Genomic DNA, 11,278 nt, shown 5'->3' with positions numbered 1-11,278 from the left:
AATTAAAACATAAAAACACATCTAACCAGAGGCTATATCAAAGATTTATTCCTAAACAGAACCAAAAAGCAAGAAACAGAAATAAAATTGGATTGCCTCCCAACAAGCGCTATCGTTTAACGCCCCTAGCTAGGCATAAAGGCAGGGATAGATCTAGGTATTGCCATCTTTGGGATGCAATCCATAAGTGGCTCTCATAATAGATTCATAAGGTAATTTAATTTTATTTCTAGGAAAGTGTTCCATGCCTTTCCTTAACAGAAACTGGAATCTAATATTCCCTTCTTTCCTATCAATAATTGCACCAATCGTTCTAAGGAAAGGTCTACCAAGAATAATACGACATGAAGGATTGCAATCTATATCAAGGATAATGAAATCTACGGGCACATAGTTCCTATTTGCAACAATAAGAACATCATTAATTCTTCCCATAGGTTTCTTAATGGTGGAATCCGCAAGGTGCAAGATTAAAGAACAATCATCAAATTCACGGAAACCTAGCAGATCACACAAAGTTTTTGGGATCGTGGAAACACTCGCACCCAAATCACACAAAGCATAGCATTCATGATCTTTAATTTTAATTTTAATAGTAGGTTCCCACTCATCATAAAGTTTTCTAGGGATAGAAACTTCCAATTCAAGCTTTTCTTCATAAGATTGCATTAAAGCATCAACGATATGTTTAGTAAAAGCCTTATTTTGACTATAAGCATGCGGAGAATTTAGCACGGATTGCAACAAGGAAATACAATCTATTAAAGAACAATTATCATAATTAAATTCCTTGAAATCCAAGATAGTGGGTTCATTGCTATCTAATGTTTTGACCTCTTCCATCCCACTTTTACCAAATTTTGCATCAAAATCTAAAAACTCCGAATCATTGGGACGCCTTTTAACTAAAGTTGACTCATCTCCAGTCCCATCATTATCAAGATTCATATTGCAAAACAAAGATTTAATAGGGGACACATCAATCACTTTTATATCTTCATCTTTATTATCATGAAAACTATAAGAACACGCTTTCACAAAGCAATCTTTTTTTGCACGCATCCTAGCGGTTCTTTCTTTGCACTCATCAATGGAAATTATCATAGCTTTGAGAGACTCATTGATATCATGCTTAGGTGGAATATATATAAGTTTCAAAGAATCAACATCAATAGAAATTCTATCCACGTTCCTAGCCAACTCATCAATCTTGGGCAATTTTTCTTCAAGCAAAGCATTGAAATTCTTTTGAGAAATAATAAATTCTTTAACACTAGTCTCAAAATCAGAGGGCATATTATTAAAATTTCCATAAGAGTTGTTGTAGGAATTACCACAATTATTAGAGGAATTACTAGGATACGGCCTAGGATTAAAATTTCCTCTATAAGCGTTGTTACCAAAATTGTTCCTACCAACAAAATTCACATCCATAGATTCATTATTATTCTCAATCAAAGTAGACAAAGGCATATAATTGGGATCAGAAGAAACACTCTTATTAGCAAACAATTTCATAAGTTCATCCATCTTTCCACTCAAAACATTAATCTCTTCAATTGCATGCACCTTTTTACTAGTAGATCTTTCAGTGTGCGATTGAGAATAATTAACCATAATATTATCTAGGAGTTTAGTACCTTCTCCTAAAGTGATTTCCATAAAAGTGCCTCCCGCGGCCGAATCTAAAAGATTTCTAGAAGCAAAATTCAATCCGGCATAAATTTTTTGTATAATCATCCATAAATTCAAACCATGTGAAGGGCAATTACGTATCATTAATTTGATCCTCTCCCAAGCTTGTGCAACATGTTCATGATCAAGTTGCTTAAAATTCATAATATCGTTTCTAAGAGAGATGATCTTAGCGGGAGGAAAATATTCCAAGAATCAATACTATTTTTAGGCAAAGACGAAAACCAAGTTTTAGCATGATCTCTAAGCGAAAACGGAAATAGCTTCAATTTGACAATATCATTGTCCACATCTTTCTTCTTTTGCATATCACACAAATCAACAAAGATATTTAGATGGGTAGCAACATCTTCACTAGGAAGGCCGGCGAATTGATCTTTCATGACAAGATTCAGCAAAGCATCATTAATTTCACAAGATTCAGCATCGGTAAGAGGAGCAATCGGAGTGCTAAGAAAATCATTGTTGTTGGTATTGGCAAAGTCACACAATTTAGTATTATCTTGAGCCATCGTGACAAGCAAGCAATACAACACACAAGCAAACAAGAAGCAAGCAAAGAAGAGGTGAACGAAAAAAGAGGGCGAATAAAACGGCAAGGGTGAAGTGGGGGAGAGGAAAACGAGAGGCAAATGGCAAATAATGTAATGCGAGGGATAAGAGTTTGTGATGGGTAGTTGGTATGTCTTGACTTGTGCATAGACTCCCCAGCAACGGCGCCAGAAATCCTTCTTGCTACCTCTTGAGCATGCGTTGGTTTTCCCTTGAAGAGGAAAGGGTGATGCAGCAAAGTAGCGTAAGTACTTCCCTCAGTGTTTGAGAACCAAGGTATCAATCCAGTAAGAGGCCACACGCAAGTCCCTCGTACCTACACAAACAAATAAGAACCTTGCAACCAACGCGATAAGGGGGTTGTCAATCCCTTCACAGCCACTTGCAAAAGTGAGATCTGATAGAGATGATAAGATAATATTTTTGGTATTTTTATGATAAAGATTGAAAGTAAAGATTGCAAAGTAAACGGCGACAGAAATAGCTAGTTGACGGGAGATTAATATGATGGAAAATAGACCCGGGGGCCATAGGTTTCACTAGTGGCTTCTCTCAAGATAGCATAAGTATTACGATGGGTGAACAAATTACTGTCGAGCAATTGATAGAATTGAGCATAGTTATGAGAATATCTAGGCATGATCATGTATATAGGAATCACGTCCGCAACAAGTAGACCGAATCCTGCCTGCATCTACTACTATTACTCCACACATCGACCGCTATCCAGCATGCATCTAGAGTATTAAGTTCATAAGAACAGAGTAACACATTAGGCAAGATGACATGATGTAGAGGGATAAACTCAAGCAATATGATATAAACCCCATCTTTTTATCCTCGATGGTAACAATACAATACGTGTCGTTTCCCTTACTGTCACTTGAGTCGACCAACACAAGATTTAACCCAAAGCTAAGCACTTCTCCCATTGCAAGAAAGATCAATCTAGTAGGCCAAACCAAAATGATAATTCAAAGAGACTTGCAAAGATAACCAATCATACATAAAAGAATTCAGAGAAGATTCAAATATTGTTCATAGATAATCTTGATCATAAACCCACAATTCATCAGATCTCAACAAACACACCGCAAAAAGAGTTATATCGAATAGATCTCCAAGAAGATCGAGGAGAACTTTGTATTGAGATCCAAAGAGAGAGAAGAAGCCATCTAGCTAATAACTATGGACCCGAAGGTCTATGGTAAACTAGTCACACATCATCGGAGAGGCTATGGTGTTGACGTAGAAGCCCTCCGTGATCGATGCCCCCTCCGGCGGAGCGCCGGAAAAGGCCCAAAGATGGGATCTCACGGGTACATAAGGTTGCGGCGGTGGAAATAGGGTTTCCTGGTCCTCCTGGTTGGTTTCGGGGTACGTAGGTATATACAGGAGGAAGAAATAGGTCGGTGGAGCCACGAGGGACCCACGAGGGTGGGGGGCGCGCCTAGGGGGGCAGGCGCGCCTCCCTGCCTCGTGGCCTCCTTGGTTGTTTCTTGACGTCCACTCCAAGTCCTCTGGATCACGTTTGTTCCAAAAATAACTCTCCCGAAGGTTTCATTCCGTTTGGACTCCGTTTGATATTCCTTTTCCGCAAAAAACTGAAATAGGCAAAAAACAGCAATTTGCACTGGGCCTTGGGTTAGTAGGTTAGTCCCAAAAATAATATAATAGTGTATAATAAAGCCCATTAAACATCCAAAACAGAATATATAATAGCATGGAACAATAAAAAATTAGAGATACGTTGGACACGTATCAGCTAGCTCAAAAATGGCATAATTACTTATGTTAGCACAAAAATGACCTATACTTACCTTATTTTCCTCCAAATTGACATAATAAGCTTAGTTAGCTAAAAATGGCATAATTACCTATGTAAGCTCTAAATTACACAAATAAGGAATAAGAAGAAGAAAAACAAGGAAGAGGAGAAAAAGAAAGAATAGAAGAAGAAAAAGAAGAAAAAGAAAGAATAAAAGAAGAAGAATGATGAGGAAAAGGGTAAAAACCGCCTTCTTCTTCTTCTTAGGTGCTTTAATATGCTTAGTTCACTCAAAAATGGCATAATTAGCTAGGTTATCTCCATTTTACCTAAGTATGCTGATGCTCTATAAATACCCCAATATTCCAGAACCACCAGATCCAATCTAGACACCATCTCAGATGGGGTTCACCACCTCCATTTGTGCCTCTCCGATGATGCATGAGTAGTTCTTTGTAGACCTTCGGGTCCGTAGTTAGTAGCTAGATGGCTTCATCTCTCTCTTTGAATTCTCAATACAATGGTCTCTTGGAGATCCATGTGATGTAACTCTTTTGCGGTGTTTTTGTTTGGATCTGATGAACTTTGAGTTTATGATCAGTTATATCTTTTTATATCCATGCAAGTTATTTGAGTTTCTTTGATCTCTTATATGCATGATTGCTTATAGCCTCATATTTCTTCTCCGATATTTGGGTTTTGTTTGGCCAACTTGATCTATTTATCTTGCAATGGGAAGAGGTGCTTTGTAGTGGGTTCGATCTTACGGTGCTTGATCCCAGTGACAGAAAGGGAACCGACACATATGTATCATTGCTATTAAGGATAAAACGATGGGGTCTATCTCTACATAGATAGATCTTGTCTACATCATGCCATCGTTATTATTGCATTACTCCATTTTTCCATGAACTTAATACACTAGATGCATACTGGATAGCAGTCGATGTGTGGAGTAATAGTAGTAGCACTACTAGGGAAATGCTTATACACATGAGCTCACTAGTAGCGCTTTTACAGAAGAAGCACTGCTGCTATTTAGCAGTAGCGCTTGGGTTGTACCAGCGCTGCTAATATTAGCATAGGAGTAGCGCTGGAGCTATAAAACGCGCTACTACTAAAACTGACAGACCGTTCCTGGTGTGCTAGGGGTACTAGTAGCGCTTATTGGCAGAAAGCGCTACTACTATTGATCTTAGCAACAACGCTTTTTACGGACAAGCGCTACCACTAAAAGCCCTTATCCAAACCGGCCCGCGCGCGTCCTCTCACTCTCCCCCTCACACTCTCATCGATCGCCTCTGCCGCCTCCGTCATCGCCCTCGCCACCGTTGCCGCCGCCGCCATCGCCGTCCTCCTCCTCCACCCCAAAGTCGATCCCTCCCTCCCTCCTCCTCCCTCTCCGATTCTCCTCCTCCCTCCTCCCTCTCATGCTCTCCCCTCCTCCTCCTCCCTCCTCCTCCTGGCCTCCTTCCACCTCCTCCCCCTTTCTGTAAATAGGTTTTAGTTTTTGTTAAATGTAGGTTTTTGTTTTTAGTAAATGTAGGTTTTTAGTATATTTTGTTTTTAGAAAATTGGAATAAGTAATTTGAAAAGAATAAGTAAATGTAGGTCTTTTGAATAGAATAGGAAATTTTTAGAAATTTTGAATAAGTAAATTTGAATAGAATAAAATATGAAATTGAAAAAATAAGTAAATGTAGGTCTTTTGAATAGAATAGGAAATTTTTAGAAAATTTGAATATAAAATTTGAATAGAATAGGAAATTATAAGTAAATTTGAATAGAATAATTAAATGTAGCTTATGGAGTTTCACTAAGTCCTAAGATGACGATAATAATGTTTTTGTTTATATTTTGTTTTTGCAGAAATCAAGGAGCCCCTGCATCATCCCCGCCGTCGTCCCCGTCACCGACCCCCTCCGACCTCAATGGAGGTGAGACCAGCCACGCCATGTTGTTATTTTAATTTAGGTATTTTAGGTGTTTAATCTTAGAATAATGTAGTATGAACCCTAGTTATGATCGAATCATGTCCAAAATGTAGGTTTTTAATTAGGTGTAGTTAATAGAATTTATGTGTTTTAGGTGTCACATTTGTTGTTATTTTTTTAGTTAAAGCAATTATTGCCGCATCGACGTTTGCAGGTTACACCTCCTATAGTGGCCTATGTTTTTCCAGAGTGTTGATTCATTTCCGTTCCGGCAAATTTCAGGCGCTCGATATGTCCTTTTTTAGCAAAGGTCACGCTGGATTTTTCCGTGAATTCTGGCATGACTTGTGCTAGAATATGTAGGAAATATCGAGTGGCCTGGATTTGCTAGAAGAATAATTAAACAACATTTCGGGTTGACTTTAAGTCTGTCAAGGCTCCATCACCGAAGGTCGAAAAATCAATGAGGGAGTGTATCCACCATATATGAGAGAGGACGAAGAAGCCCGACTGTTGTCGTGGGGGTTGTTTCTCCTTCTTCTCCGGGTGCTAGACCTTTGTTATGACTAGGGGAAGGAGGAGTAACGACCATCACCGACGGTCGCAAATGTCAGAGAAGAATCAGTGAGTGAGAGTCTCCACCACATATGAGAGAGCGAAAAATCCTGACTGTTGTCGTGGGGGTCGCTTCTCCTTCGTTCCCGTGTGCTAGACATTTTGGTGTAATGCAGTCGGGGACAAAAGGAGGAGCGATCATCACCAACGGTCAAATGTATACAGCACGCGAGCTGAGAGTTTTCAAGAAAAAGACTCGACAGACCGATAGTCAACCCGTGATGAATAATAATGATCTAATTTAGTTTTTGTAGTACATATATTGAATTGTACAAGTTTAATCTTGAATTATGAACCTAGGAAATGTCGTTATCAGACGACGAAAGTCTCCCGGCGGAGTGCGACTGGTGCAACGACGACCGGGGTTAGTGCGATAGGCCTCACCTGGACGAAGGTTGGCACTTCACCATTAAGCTCCAGGAGACCTTCGATGTTGAAACAGTACGCAACGATTACAAGTGTTATTTTTCGTAATTAAGCGTGACTTCAACTATTTCAACGTGTAATTTTCATCTTTTACAATTCGAGTAGCTTATCCCATGCCATGCAAGACGCTATGTCTTGGAGAGGATGGATTTTGAAGACCATGAAAATTACGAAACAAAGAAAATTCACCAAAGGACCCATCATGGTATGGATTTTGAAGTAAATATGTACAATTCTGAGAGCGTAACCCTTTTTGGTTGCACAAATTGGGAAGCACTTTGCAAGATGTATGGTTTTTATGAGGGTATGCTTGTCACCATGGATCTTGGTGATCCTGACATCGACTAAGACAATATGGACATTTGGGTCCTTGTTGATACGCTTCCAATTCTACCGCTATGTGAGTTTCTCAAACATAGTTATTAACTATAGTTGACAGCTTATTTTCATTCTTCAAATAATGTGCGGAAGATGGTAGACAGAACCTACTACACCGATGGCTCTCAGTTAACTTATCAGGTGAAAAATCATCTGGTCAAATTTTGTACTGATCTTGAGAATTACAATAACTATTATAAAACTCCTCCACATTTTGGTCAATACGTTCCACTAGTGCACGTGTTGAACTACGGTAACATCCATGGAGATGCCATGGTAAGATTTTTTACTATTACGACATCCGCGCATCTTTTGCATAAATTATTTTAAAACTTAACTACATTGCTAACTACAAAGTTATTACTATGTTTTTCAACAGAAAATCCCGAAGGATTGTGTGCCTCATCTGATGTATCAGAATGGTCGCCTTGATGTTTTGAACATATGGCCATGTCATCCTACGAATCACACCTGTCCATAAAATCAGATTCTAAAACCAGTGAAGACATGAAAAATCAAAGAATGGAAAAAAATGTATCGACAGTCGTAAGGAGGTACTTGGAAGCAACATTGTGCAAAAGGCAAGAATTGGAGACAGGATAATATCCATTCTCCATAATGGAGAGTCAGGGCCTATCTTGTTTTATGCTATTTTACCTAAGAGAAGGTAGTGCGTCCTAGTTAATAATACTCATGATCATGTGCTAAGAACAACTAAGTAGGATTGATTAGATGACTATGATGATGATGTGGTATCGAGTAGAAGTTGTATGATCGATGATGATGAGTATGACTTGTTATTATGATACCAACGATGAGTTATTTATTATTATGATCGATGATGCATGGTGCTAAGTTGTTATATGAGCATGATGAGTTATTATATATATCAGTAGGTGAAATGAACATGGATTAGATTCAAGTGGATGCAACATGTGGTGCACCTCGAAAGTACTACTAATCCAAACTAGATCAAGTTTGCATTAGAGTAGTACTTTCGACATGCACCACATGTTGCCTCCACTTGAATCTACTCCACGTTCATTTCACCCACTGTTATATATAATAAATAATCATGATCATAAAATCATATGATGCAAGTACTGTATGTAAAACCACAACGAAAATCAGCTGTATTTTTAAAAATACAGGAAAAGTTAGCAGCAACGCTTTTTAGAAGAAACGCTACTGCTACTTACTACTAGCAGTAGCGCTGACCCAACGAAAGCGCTACTGCTAACTAGTATAGTAGTAGCGCTCCCTTCCCAGCGCTACTGCTACTAGTTAGATGTAGCACCTTAGTGGTAGCGCTCGTACAAGCGCTACTGCTAGCTATAAAACAAGCGCTACTACTAGGGTTTTCCCTAGTAGTGTAGATGCAGGCAGGAGTCGGTCTACTAATCTTGGACGTGATGCCTATATAATGATTATTGCTTGGATATCGTCATGATTATTGGAAGTTCTATCAATTTCCCAACAGTAATTTTTTTACCCACTGTTTGCTATTTTTCCCGAGAGAAGCCACTAGTGAAACCTACGGCCCCCGGGTCTTTCTTCTCATATACTTTCCTTAGCGATCTACTTTTCTCTTGCATTTATTTTCAGATCTATTAAACCAAAAATACAAAAATACCTTGCTGCAATTTTTCCTTATTTATTTTATTTGGCGCTCGATGTATCAATTTACTACAAATTTATCTCATGTCTGTTTGCCTATCTTCAGGCGCCGTACCCCGGAAGGGATTGACAACCCCTTTAAAACGTCGGGTTGCGTGGATTTGTTATCTGTGTGCAGGGGCTATTTACGTTGTGTTGCTTGGTTCTCCTACTGGTTCGATAACCTTGGTTTCATATCTGAGGGAAATACCTACCGCCGCTGTGCTGCATCATCCCTTCCTCTTTGGGGAAATACCGGCGTAGCTTCAAGCGACAACACAAATCCTAATATCGATCTATGCCAACCCAACAAATACCTTCGGAGATACCTGTAGAGCATCTTTATTATAACCAAGTTACGTTGTGACGTTTGATAGCACACAAGGTATTCCTCTGGTATCCGGGAGTTGCATAATCTCATAGTCAAAGGAATATGTATATGACATGAAGAAAGCAATAGCAATAAAACTTAACGATCATTATGCTAAGCTAACAGATGGGTCTTGTCCATCACATCATTCTCCTAATGATGTGATCCCGTTCATCAAATGAAAAATCATGTCTATGGTTAGGAAACTTAACCATCTTTGATCAACGAGCTAGTCTAGTAGAGGCTCACTAGGGACACTGTGTTTTGTCTATGTATCCACACATGTATCAAGTTTCTGGTTTAATACAATTCTAGCATGAATAATAAACATTTATCATGATATAAGGAAATGTAAATAACAACTTTATTATTGCCTCTAGGGCATATTTCCTTCACCAACCACTGGTAACTCAAGCCACTCGTATTTTTGGAGCCTTTGCTCCTCAGGATGTCAGTATGCAGTTGCATTTTTTTTGAATTGTGCAACATGACACGCATTAGATATTATGATCCATACGCTTTGAAGTTGTGTCTCTTTGTTTCTACTTGAGAGAAAAAGCAAAATAATGGCTTCTAGCTATGCCTATAGGTAGTATAACTTCATGGGTTGATTGCTATAGTAAGTTTTTGCCTAAGTTTTGCCCACCTACAATAATTAAGCAACTTCCTTCACGGATAACAAGTTTTAAGCAGGAAGATCTTGATCCACTAGCGCTTGCGTGGGATCGCATGAAGGAAGCTGTAAGGAATTTTCCCACCCATGGAATGGAAGAATGGTTAATCCTTCATATGTTTTATAGTGCTTTAAATCCTATGTCAAAGAATATGCTTGGTAATGTTGTTGGAGGAACAATTATGGGTAAACCCATAGTTGATGTTCAAAAGTTGCTTGACAAGATGCTAGAAAACCATGCCTAATGGCATGTCGAAAGGACTACCACCAAGAGAGTCAATGCAATTGAAGAACAGAACATGGAGTTAACCTCTAAGATTGATGAACTCATCTCCATTATGAAAGGTAAATAATAGGTAAAGGTGAACACTGATACACTCATTGAGCCAATTATATGTCCCACTGTTCAAAAAATCTTCCGATTCAGTGATGTATCATCCGATTTATCGCTACTCTTGGGGTCACCGATAAGATTATGCCTTATCTTCACTGTTTTATCGGTTGGGCTGATTAATCGCTATGACAAGCGATTTATCGGGAATCTATCGATAAATCGGGCCTATTCATAGCACCATGTTTGCAAAAACTATGTTTGTTTTCGTTTTGTGGTCCTTGCTATGCAATATGTCAAGGTAACACTTCTGTCCAATATTCTTTAGGTGTTGATTATATCATATTTTAGTGTTAGAAACCTGGGATTTGCAAAAAATGACCGATTAATAGTCGATCGATAATATCGATTAATCGGCCGATTTTCGATTAATCTCTAATCCACAATCGACCTAGACGCTAACGATAAGTAATATCCTCAACATTGATATGTCCATATGTATGATTTTTAGTGTTTGTACTTTTCACCGCGAGCATTGAATAATATTTATTCTTAGTTGGTTTTTATTAGTTTTGTTTGTCTTTGTGTGTCTTGTAGTTGCTGCTGACTTCCCAAGCACTTAGCACGATGAATGGAGTTAAAACAGTGGACTCCCAGGACCCTAGAATTAGCCATTTCTAAGATGGAAAAATTCATTTTACCAAAGTGCTCCAATGTAGCGATCCGACCTCAGACGGTCAAATCTCTATGCATAAGTGTCATCCATGGATCGGTAATGCTGACACACACAGTACTTGAAGAATTTATAATAGAGTGCAATCACACACTTATTACATCGAATGTCTCAAAAGAGAACTTATTACAATAATATGGCTTAAGG

Source organism: Aegilops tauschii, chromosome 1 (genome assembly GCF_002575655.3).
Source record: "Aegilops tauschii subsp. strangulata cultivar AL8/78 chromosome 1, Aet v6.0, whole genome shotgun sequence".
NCBI classification, from domain to species: Eukaryota; Viridiplantae; Streptophyta; class Magnoliopsida; order Poales; family Poaceae; genus Aegilops; species Aegilops tauschii.
The sequence above is the reverse complement of the archived record's forward strand: the minus strand, read 5'-3'. Positions refer to the sequence as shown.